Source organism: Juglans microcarpa x Juglans regia, chromosome 5S (genome assembly GCF_004785595.1).
Source record: "Juglans microcarpa x Juglans regia isolate MS1-56 chromosome 5S, Jm3101_v1.0, whole genome shotgun sequence".
Taxonomy (NCBI): Eukaryota; Viridiplantae; Streptophyta; class Magnoliopsida; order Fagales; family Juglandaceae; genus Juglans; species Juglans microcarpa x Juglans regia.
In genome coordinates, this window is record NC_054603.1 from 24033367 (window position 1) to 24045519 (window position 12153).

Genomic DNA, 12153 nt, shown 5'->3' on the forward strand with positions numbered 1-12153 from the left:
ATGAGAGCAAGTAGTACAGGCGATATAACCGACTATATGCGTGAATAAATATAAAATATAGAAAAGATATATGATAAAATTGGTTTTATTAAAAACATGATATTTACAAAAAGATTAATTCTCAAAAGGATTGGAAGCAAAAAATATGAAGAAATGTTTACTAAAGATAAGTTTTAGGAAGTGAGAAGGATGAGAGAAAAGAAGGATTGGCCTCAGATGAAAGTTTCTGAATACCTCTTTTTTTTTTTACAGGCTCCTTTTATAGACACAGAAACAATAACTCTTAATAATATATGTCTGACATTTTATCTTCCTATGTCAACTAAAAATAAATGTGATTCAATAGATATATAAAGTAGTTTGTCTTTTAGTAGAACAATAATCTTGGCCTTGAATAGTAATTTTTGCTTGGCTTTGAACAGTACACAAATAATTTAATAATGAACGAAGTTATTTTTCTTTATTCTTTTAAAGAGATAATACTTCTGACAACTTTCATCTGTCATGTTGAATAATTGAGAAAGTAATAATCTTCTGAAATCACATGATTTGAGGGTCATGATCTACAAATTTCAGATCAAATAGATCTTGAGAATCTATCAGATATACTTGATGGTAAGGCGTGTTGCCCTCATAAGGAGAGACCTGTTGAGAAGAAGAGATTTGCTGAGAATGAGAGGCTTGTTGAGAATGAGAGACATGTTGAGCTAGTGATAATATGAGTTATTGTAATGGAGATAATTTGACTTGATAATGTGCGTCTTCTTCATAATCGTTGTCTGAGACTTATGACATTGCCTCAGTTAGTTTTTTCAAGTCCTTTTTTTGGTAGTAGATGCTAATTGAACTTGAAATCTACTTCGCTGGACTAAAACTTTAAGGGCTTTAGTAATTTTTTAAAATATTTTTAAAATATGATCATAATTGAATTTTTCTCACCATTTGACAGAGACTTGGTGAACTAAAAACATAATATTTTTAAAAGAGAGATGAGGTTTGATGACATAATTTCACTTCATAATCCAGTTTAATTTTATTTTAAAAAAGAAAAGAAGAAGTGATAAATAATGTTTTAATGAGAGTAGATAATCATTTTGTAAAAAAAAAAATCTGAAGACTTTCTTGGAGACGGAGAGGAATGAGAAGAGATTCAGGTCCATAATAATCTCACTATAGTAAGAACTATTGCAGAAGTGTCCTGATCTCTAATAATTTGTTGAAGTGAAGGAACAAAAAATGGCTCAAATTTTTGTTTTGTTTTAAAAATATTTTTGTCTATACCTGCTGATAATCATAATAATCATAATATGGTAGATCATAAGGATGAGAAAACTTTCTTGTTAAATAGAGATTTTTTTCCCCATTGTTCGAAGGTGAGAACTTGTTTAATAGTGACTTTATGAAAGACAATAATTAGACATGCAGGTGGATAAGATTGAGTTCGAAGAGAACAAATGATCTCAGAGAGAATAATTAAATCTGTGTCCACCAATATGAATTCATAAAAATGTTGGGTTTTTTTATATTTTATGGGACATAATGTTAGTCTAGCAAAAGAAAAGCATCATGTAATTTTTGGAAATCATATAGGTGTTAGATTTTAGACTCAATGAGGAAGACTGGATGCTAATGAATTTTAATAATAATAAGGAATGTGGAAAGCTAAGATAATAGTGGATGATTAATAATTTGAGAAGGGATAGATGGAGAAGGAGAAACAGATTTAGAGTATGTTGATAATTTTGGAGAAGTTAATGGTGAGAATGAATTGTACGATGGTATAATATTTTGTGGTAATGTCCTCAATACCGTGTATGATTTTAGAGTTGTAGAATTACAATGTGAAGGATAGGGAGGAGATTGTGGCCTAGTATAAGAAGATTTTGACTTTATTCTTGATTTTGAGGATTTTCCTGTAAAAATTCTCGGGATAGAAAATCAAGAAGATAATAATTAGATTCTCTTTAAATATGTTCAATATCAAAATAAAAAATATTTAAATAGCTTGTCATCTAATAAATATTTGTTTAGCAGCCAGATTTTTCATATCTTTAATCAAAACTTCCTTGGCTGATTTACAATCTATTTTAAGTAAAAACTTTTTATTCAACAAATTATCTTGAAATTCAAAAATACATAATACAATTGCTAAATTTCTTTGCTAATAGTACTTAATTCTTTTGGACAGAATTTCAACATCTTGAATAGAATCTAATAATCTGTTCCGAATCAGTTGATAATTTTTGTTTCATAATTCCTCCATAACCAAGACTAGAGGCATCTATTTCAATAATTTTAAAAGTATTAGGCAATGGGAATTCTAAGCATGATAATTTCTTAACATAAAACTTAATTTGTTTTATAATATTTGTATACGCTTCTGTCCATGGAGTGGATTATTTTTTAATCTTTTAAATAATGGTTTACATAATGGCCTGAGAGATTGATAAAACTCTGAAACATAATTAAGACTTCTCAAAAATATTTTTAATTGTTGCTTATCTTTTATTTCATCAAAAAATTAATTAACAAATTCTATTGTTATACTAATTGGTGTAATAGTTTCTTGAAAGATATCATGTCCAGGGAACCTAATTTTATTTTTGGTGATGAAACGACTAATTCATTTTGTTTAATAACTTGAACAAAAGTATTTAAATATTTCTAGCGTTGTTCAATAAATGAGAAAAATATTAATATGTCATCTATATAAACTATTCAAAAGTAAGTAAAATGAGTAAATATTTCATTCATAATATTTTGAAATTCACTATGAACATTTTTTAATTCGAATGGCATAGCATTCCATTCATAATGTCCAAATGAGATTGTGAATGATGTTTTATATCAGTCTTTTTTAGTAATTTTGATTTGCCAAAATTCACTCTTCATGTCAAATTTTGAAAATATTGTACCATTATAAAGACGAGATAATAAATTTTTCTTATTGGGAATTAGATATCTAATTCATTGTAATACTTTATTTAATGGTTTATAATTGATAACTAACAGCGGGACTCCTCTTTCTAATTCTGTATGTTTTTAAACGTAAAATGCAGCACAACTCTATAGTGACTTGAATTTCCTAATTAATCATTTTGTTAATAAATCATTAATTTCTTTTTTACAAATTCTAATAATCTATTGTTCATTTGAATTGGTCTAACTTTAGTAGGAATATTCTTTTCAGAAAATTCTTTTTCATAAGGTAATTCAACTATATATTGTTTTCTTTTCAAAAAAATATTAGGCAAGTTAGATCATACTTCTTTTTCAATTATAATTTTAAAATTATAATTTTTTATATTAATAATGGATCATTTCATTATTATTCAAATCTTTTATATTTTAATTATTGTTAAGAAATTTATTTGTTTTCCCTTTCTTTTAATCTTAGTTTTTGTTAAAAAAAATTAATTTCTTTGTTTAATGAAACTTTTTCTAGGGAGTTAATTTCTTTTGATACAGAAAGAAATAGAAATTTAAATTGAATTTTTTGTCCAAATATTTTAGTAGAAATTCCTTCTGTTATTACAGAGAAATGGTAAAGTAAGACAAGAAATAGATTTCTCAATATTACTTTGATGTTCATATTTTTTACTAAAATAAATGTTGTTTTAAAATAAGTTCCATTATTACAAATATGTGAATTAGATAATTTATAATTTATATTTAATTTTGTTCCATTAATTTGGAATAATGTCTCTTTTATTTTTTCAAAATATTTGGAATGTGTTAATTCTTCTTGTATACAATTTAAATTTGCTCCCGTGTCTAATAAAACAATTTTAGTAAAAGAAAATTCTTGGTTAATAGAGACTATTATTTCAGTATACCATTTCTGAAAATTTATCCTATTAAGGATATTAATAAAATTATCTGTTTCGTCTTTAATAACTATTGTTAAACATTCTCCTTGTTCTTTACCATGATGAGTATTTATGTTTTTATCTATTTTTAATAATATAATTTCTTGTAGTAATTGTTCATTTGAAACCTGTAATATAAGATTAGATGTTTTTAAATTTCTAATATCTTGTTTTATTTCATTAATTTTTTATTGTAAATCTTGTAATATAACTTTTTATTTTTCTATTTTAAATCTATATACTATTTCTAAAAAATTATAAGGTGCTGAAATAGTTACTGAAGTGATTTGATTAGTAAAAGTATCTTTTAATTTTACCAAATAATATTTTCTTTCCTGTAGATCATTAATTTTATCAATTAATTCTAATATAATATCTTCATTTTTTTAGAGTACATTAATGGTTTTATGACAAATACAATTATTCTTATATAAGCAATTACAAGTATGTACCTCATCTTCTTCTGATTCACTATCAGAAGATTGCTCTGAAAAGCTTGATTCTTTTCATTGATAGATTTCTTCTTCTTCTAAAGATATTTAATAATTTTTCTTTTAATGTTTTAGGTATGTCTAATTCATTAATCTGTTGTTTCACCTTACAATTTGACTTGTAATGTCCAATTTTTCCATATTTATAACAAACACTCTATTTTTTCTTTTTATTATACTCTTTTGTATTTTTGTATTGGTTTATTATATATTTATTTATTTTTTTGTCTTTTTATTAGGTCTTTTATATTTTTATTTTTTGTTAGAATAATTATTATAAATTATTTTTCCCTATTTGTGTCTTCTTGAATAAACCAATAATGTAATATAATCAAACTGCTTACAAAAGGTACTTAATTCTTTCTTAACAAATTCTTTTTCGTTATCCATTTGTTTTTTTAATCTTAGATCTTTGCATATAATTAAATCAGTTATATTAATAGTAATTATTATATCATCATATGTGAGATTAAGAAAATCAATAGTACTATCTGGTTTTATTAATGATTCTTGTACCTTTTGGGCGAAATAATATGGAAGTCCGACTATAAACTTTTCCTTCCAGAATGGTCATTGATAGTCTTTTCTGATCATAACTTTAGTTAGAAACACATATTTATATCAACAAAAATCAGATAATTGAGGACATCTTAAATTAATTAACAAATCACTAGCTCTTTCTTTAAATTGAATAGGATCACCAACAAAATGTTTGGTTGATACAAGTATTAAAGTATTAACATCTTCTAATAGTTGACCATCTTCTATTTTAATGATTTGCATATTTTCATCATATTTATATTGGGTTAATATTTTTATTCTTTGTTTATGTAAAAGATAATAATCTCACTAGCCTTTTAATTGATCGATAAAATCTGTAACAATAATATGAGATACTTGATGATTAATTTTCCTATTACTTTTATAAACATTAACAACCATAATCATTTCCTGGAAATGATTTAATATTTTATACTTAGATAATCTATTTATGTTCCATTCATATAATACATCAGGTGAAAAAAAACATATCTTAGTATATGTTCTCTTTCTACGAATTGCATATCCGGTGGAGTAGGCATCGAATACTAATTACTAGTAATAGAAACATGATGTTTAGAATCCCTAGTCGAAAAACTATTAACATGATATCCTCTAATCTTATTTATTTGTAAATCTAAATTTGTAAATTGGTTTTTAGTATTACTAATTTCAGAATTGGATAAGACATGCGAGTTTATCTTACTTAATACATTAATATGAGCTTGTTTTGAAGTAGATGTGATATTAGTAATATTTAATTTTTCTAATTTATTACAGATTTGTTCTAATAAATCATTTTTATTTTTTAAAAAAATAATTTTTAGATGAGATGAGATTTTATGGGGAACAAATAAAGGGGTTTCTTTTGCTTCAAAAGGTGGGATTTTTCATAAACAATTTGATTATTTTTTTCATAATCCTTTGATTTATAAATTTCAAACTATGTAAATAACGATATATTAATTTGTTTTCATTCTAAGTACTCATAATTTTTTTTTCAATATAATATCTCTCAATTTTTGTAAAAGTTGAGAAAAATACTAATTTTTTTCTAATTATTTTATTCTTTCATATAATCTTGTTTGAGATATTTTTTATTAATTTTAAATTATTATTTATTCAGGGTGTATATTGGGCATCATTTCTAACTATTTGTGAATATGTTGGAGAAGAAGGTTCTTTTACTTGTTTGGGATTATGAGAGGTGGATGCTATATTGGGATGATTAACAATATATATTGCCGGTGTATCAATAATATTTTCAGGAATAACTTCTCAGATCTAAGTGTCTAGATTCTGACATTTGATGTCAAAGTTTTGAGATCTATTATGAGAAATTGAAATAAGAATAGATCTGGGTGTATAATAACTAGAAGGTGTTGAAGAAGAATAATGTGAGTGTGATAAAGTTCTTCTAAAAGGTTGAAAAACAATTTCAACAGTTCCATTCGTTTTTTTTATCTATGTATTCTAGATCATCTTTAGAATTGTTTTCTATTTTAGGTAATGAAGTGATATTTTCTAATTGTCATTCATTAGAGAAAGTAATTTGATTTCAATTAATTTGTTTAGAAATTTATATATTTTTTGTACTAGATTGTAATAATAATGTATATCCTTTTGGATTGGTAATAAGAGTTTGTGGCTCTAATGTTGTTTTCATAAGTTTATAATAGATCATATATACTACTGTTAAAAAATGTGATATTTTCATCAGACGATAACCATTTGTTTTAATATTTAATGTTATATAGGATATTAATATCAAATAATGAAAGAGAATAATTAGGATAACAATTGAAATAAACTGATCCTTAGAACAAGCTTGATTCTACTATGCCAAGTAATGAATTATGAAAATTATATTGTCTCCCATCTCTTAGATAGAGTAATGCTGAGGTATTTAATCCGCTTATAGTAAGTGGTTTTATAGCCACTTGTACTAACCCAATATGTATGAAATAATATTTTTGTTCTTTATAATGTTTAATAGCTTATTTTGTTAATAATTGTAATGATTCATAATCATTATTTAAATTAATAGTTTTTTCTACTGTTTTAATAGTATAATTAGTAAGAAATGATAATTTAGAAAAAAAAAAAAAGTGGATTGTTTCTATATTTAATTTTTTAGAACATTAGGAATTGTCCATTCTTGTAAATTTCTTTCTATATCTATTATACTGTAATATTCTTGGTTGATATTATCAGGTTCTATGGGAATGCTAGTTGTGGATTCATCAAATTTGAATAAAAATTCATTGAGACAATTTCTAAGGCAAATATTTCCTATATTCAAAGAGAAATAAGTAGATTAAGATTTTGAAGGAACACCACTGGGACCACCCTTAAAACTCTCTAACATAAATGGGCTGACCAACGAGTTTTCATGGCTTATCAACACAAGTTTCTCAATATACTTCAATTTCTTTTTCTATAGGTTATCTTTGTTAAAAATTTGTATCAGTGATTTTTTTTTTTTTTTAAAGCAAGAATACTCAGATGGTATCTTATACTTTTAATCTCTTTTCTTAAGAATTCACAATATTTTTTCCATTCCTCTATTATCGATTATCTTATTTGAAATACATAATATTTAGTCATCATTAATGTATAATCTTGTTTTATTAATTGTTGTTTTCTCTTAAGATCTTTTATATTATCCATCATTACTTGTAATTCAAGTCCTGTATTATAATCTATACATCTTAAATCATATAAATCTCGATAACCTACACTATGAGCAAAATAATAGAGAACCGCTTCTAAGCGGTCAGTCTACTTTTCCCCAAATAACAGCCCTCCACTCACATACTGCCACCTCAGAAATTACACCAAATTTAATTTACACTCGTTCTCATGGGATAGACAAGGGCAACAATAGGAAAGATGAAGAAAGGAAACCCGTTACACGAATACTATCTCACCCACACAGATTTCTCAGCCCTTGTGACACCCTCGACCCCCACGTGTTATTTATGTAGAGTTCGTGACACCGAGATGATAACCACACGGATCACGCACCCCAACGACCAATTTTCAGAGTGTGTACAACATGCAATAAGTGTACAAAAATATTCGCAGCGGAGAAATAAAAAGGTCTTTCTTTATTAAGTACCAGAATTTGTTCAAAAATAGTAAAATAACTTTACAAGGATTATACAGTCATCCGACAGGTAAATTAAAAATAGGAAATAACACAAGGGAAATAAATCCCATAACGCTGAACAATAACTCAGTAACTCAGACCTCCGGCAGAGCTGATTACTCGGGTTCATACTCGGCTCTGCGTCAGACTCTACGGCACCATAAGATGGAACCGTAGGGTAAAACACCATAATGAGATTATGACATCTCAGCAAGTAATTAACCAAAACAGCATTTAAGAGAATTTAAAACACATCAATATAATCACGCGTCCCCATTCGGACAAATAAACAGAATAACAACCCACATTCATTTTTCCTAAAAATACACTTTTAATACTCACACAAAAAATCTCATTTTTGGCCCCGATCATAATTATTACAAAATTACGCATGCACCACGGTCTCCCCTATGAACCGTCCGCACACTCTGGCTCTCCTCGTCACATCACGGGTAACGTCCGTGCATGAGACTTCGTAACGAGCGATGCCCAATTCTACGCCCAGCGCATACATGGCCAAGCATCCTCTAACCTCGCCAGCCAAAAGGTCACGGAATTGGTACGAGAGCGTTACCGTTTCGTCTGTTCCCATCGTCACCCTACAACATCTCAGGGGACATCACGTCAATCTGTTACGCTCTCGAGTGACCAGAGGAGCTCCACCGAGATAATGTCCCATCTCGACTTAGGGTCGTGATACACACGCACCCACATATTCAATCACAATTCCAACAGAAACGTGGCATCACAACACAATTTATTAATAAATATGTATTACAACAGTTTATTGGAATAAATATTAAATATCTCTTTTACAAATTTACAACAATTATAAAATACACAGTTTACAACCAACTACACGCGTAATCCTGTCCTCCAATCCGGCCCAAGGCCCAATACCAACACCAATTACAATTATAACCCAACACTTCAACGACCCAAAGCCGAATTTCTAACAAATCAACAGATCAACAGTTTACAAATGAACAACAGTTATAATGTCAATTTAAATCACTTGAGTCGCGTTGGAAAATTACCTACACACGAAGTTAGGAAAATCTGAAAGAACACTCGAAAGGGCGTTGCTCAAGGTGGCGGCACAACGGCGGCAACAGTGATTCAAGAGTAAGATGATAGCTTTTTTGGTGAGTTTCTCTCAAGGAAAAGTTCAGTTTATGAAAAAGGATGGAAAAAAACTCACAGCAATTACCAACATTTTACCAAAAAATCGTTTGAAATTACACAATTTTAGAACAAAACAGAGCTTGGCAATGCCTCACAAGCTCACAGTTTTACAACCAAAATTCACAACACAACAATCTGAAAATTTAGAAATGAAAATAGCTTAAACAAGAGAGGGAGGAAGAGGAACTCGAAAGAATTTATTTGTGGAACCCGTGGCCTATTTATAGGCCAAGAATGGCGGTTTGAGGCACATGGAAACAACATGCGGAAAAGAAAACCGAAGTGCGCGCTAAGGAGGGAAAGCATGGCAGTGCGGGTTGCGTGGGGAGAAGGTGGATTGACAGCAGATGAAGGATGGACAAATGATAGACACGAGATAGCCATGGGAGCTCGAGGTGGAAGGTGGTGGTGGCCGTGCAAAGCTACGGCTTGACAGCGAGCCTCGAAGCCTCCACCGAACGACATGGAGAAGAAAGAAGGAAGGATGAGGTGGAAGCTTGCGGGGGATATGCGTGACTAAGGTCCGATTGGCGTCGGTAGCTGCTGCGTGGAGGAAGAAGTTGCTGGAAGAAGGAAGAAGAAGAAGTTTGCAGAAGAAACTAGAAGAAAAGAAGAAGAAAGGAAGAAGAAGAAGCACGGCGCAAGGGACAAACTTATGAAACCCTAAGGGGTTCACTTCAAACGGTGCCGTTTCAGATAGTGGGGGGCTGGGTTACTCACATGGGCTGGGCTTCGCATGGTGCACGGGTTGGGTTTGAAGCTACATGGGCTGGGTTGGGTTTTAAGCACAACACACACACGGCCCACAATTAAAATCACACAATACAAATAAAAACACACATAGCCCACCAAACACAAATAAAACAAAGGCCCAAACCAAAAATACACACATTTAAAATAACATAAATAAAATATCACAAATAAAATAAAATAAAAAATAACATAAATAAACAAATAAAATAACACAATTAAATAATAAATAAATACTAGGAAAAATAAAACACATGAAAATTAGGGGTCTCACAGCCTTGATGTTTATCTATTTTTTAGATGATTTTGTTTCCTTTAAATGCGTCGTTTGGATGCTGAGAAAATGTCATTTCTGTTTGGATGCTAAGAAAATTTATTTTTGTTTGGATGTTAAGAAAATATATTGTTGTTTGGATGGTGAGAAAATGTGGGATACTACTTTTTCTTCTTTTTGGTTCTCAGAATTTGCCATTGTCCCTTGCTCACGCCTCTAGATCTCAAATAAAGAAAGGATAGCCCACAAAGTGAGAATAGGTGAAATAAAAATTTATAAGGCACTGGAAAGGATGAAATCTCTGCAAATATAAATGATATTGAACCCTTTTTTCTTGGTGTTGCTGTCTCTATTAGGTATTTGTAGTTTATTGTATTATTTTAATATTTGGGTTTTGTGTTGTTTGGATCAAGCATTACTTTGTATTGATTCGAAGATGAAGTGATTGGAAGAATGTTAGTGTAAGTTGGGACTCTGAGCAAGGTACTTGATGGATGATTTGAAGCAAAATTTAGTACCAAAAGAAAGTTGAAGAAGAAATAGTGGTGGGGAAGATGAAGGGAAAAGAGGAAGATGAAAGGGAACAACTGTTCGGGAAAATGGGAAGATGAAGGGGATGGCTACGGATACAAACTTTTTTTAAAAAAGAAAAATTGAATGGGTTGTAAACTTGTAATACAAGAACACGAACAATAAAAAACAGATCATTGAAGTAGTTCACGACCAAAAAACCAGATACCATAGTTCTTAATCTTGGAAGGGTTATTTTCAAAAATCTCATTGATAGCAAGCATTTGCCCATTTCTCTTCTTGACCTTCTTCAACTTCCTCAGAAAAATACCAGAACTTCCACTTGGTGCGATCCTCGTTCGTGACTTAGAGCTTCATGTGGTAAATCTTTGGGTGCTCATCAGCGTCAGTTGGCAGAGCCCTACCAACGACTTGGTACTAGTGAAACTTGAAAGTAACCATTTCTGATAAGAAGCTAATATCTCCGAAGCCTCTACCTCTCGATCTCTCTCTCTCTTTCTCTCTCGGTGTGTGCAAGAAGGTAGATACAGATTGATCAGGTTCCGTGCAGTGCATCACAAGATTGTTGTGGTAGACAACCTACATGTCAGTACATTATTTGTGTGCTGTTATTTGTGAAATATAAGTCCGACCGGTCTGCAAGATTTCTCAAAATAATATTCCATAAAAACAACAATAAAAACAATAGATATTATAACAACAATAAAATAAATAAATACCAATACATTATAAATATACTTCATCTATTAATTAATAATTTAAAATTTTTACTTAAAATAAAGTATAAAATAGAATTATATATTAACTAATAATTTAATTTTAATTTCATAATTTAATTATTATTAATGAAATAGAATAAGGTAGAAAATAACGAATTATTTATCAAAATTAAAATGGATAATATAGATTTTAAAATAATTAGATAATATAATAATTATTAGAAATGATTAAAATATTATTTTAGTTAGTGAATAGTGTCTAGCCGAAGATGACTAGGGAGCTTAATTTACTATAGCTCATATGTTGAGCTTTAGGCTTTGTTTGTTTTCACATTTACTCTCAACTCATATCATCACTATAACTTTTTTAAATTCTCACATAAAATAAAATAAACAATTCAACTTTTTCAAATCTAAAAATAAAAATTATATTAAAAATATATATTCTAACAATATTTTATTCAACTTTTAATTTTAATCTCAACTGATCTCATCTTATTTCATTTGCGAAAACAAACAAGACTTTAGTAGTTTGGCTAGTTCAATGTAGAGAATTTTACTCGTTCTTGGCCAAAATATGAAGATGTATTATCATTTGGCTAATCCAATACCAATGCTCCTAGAGGTGAAGGCCTTGTTTGTT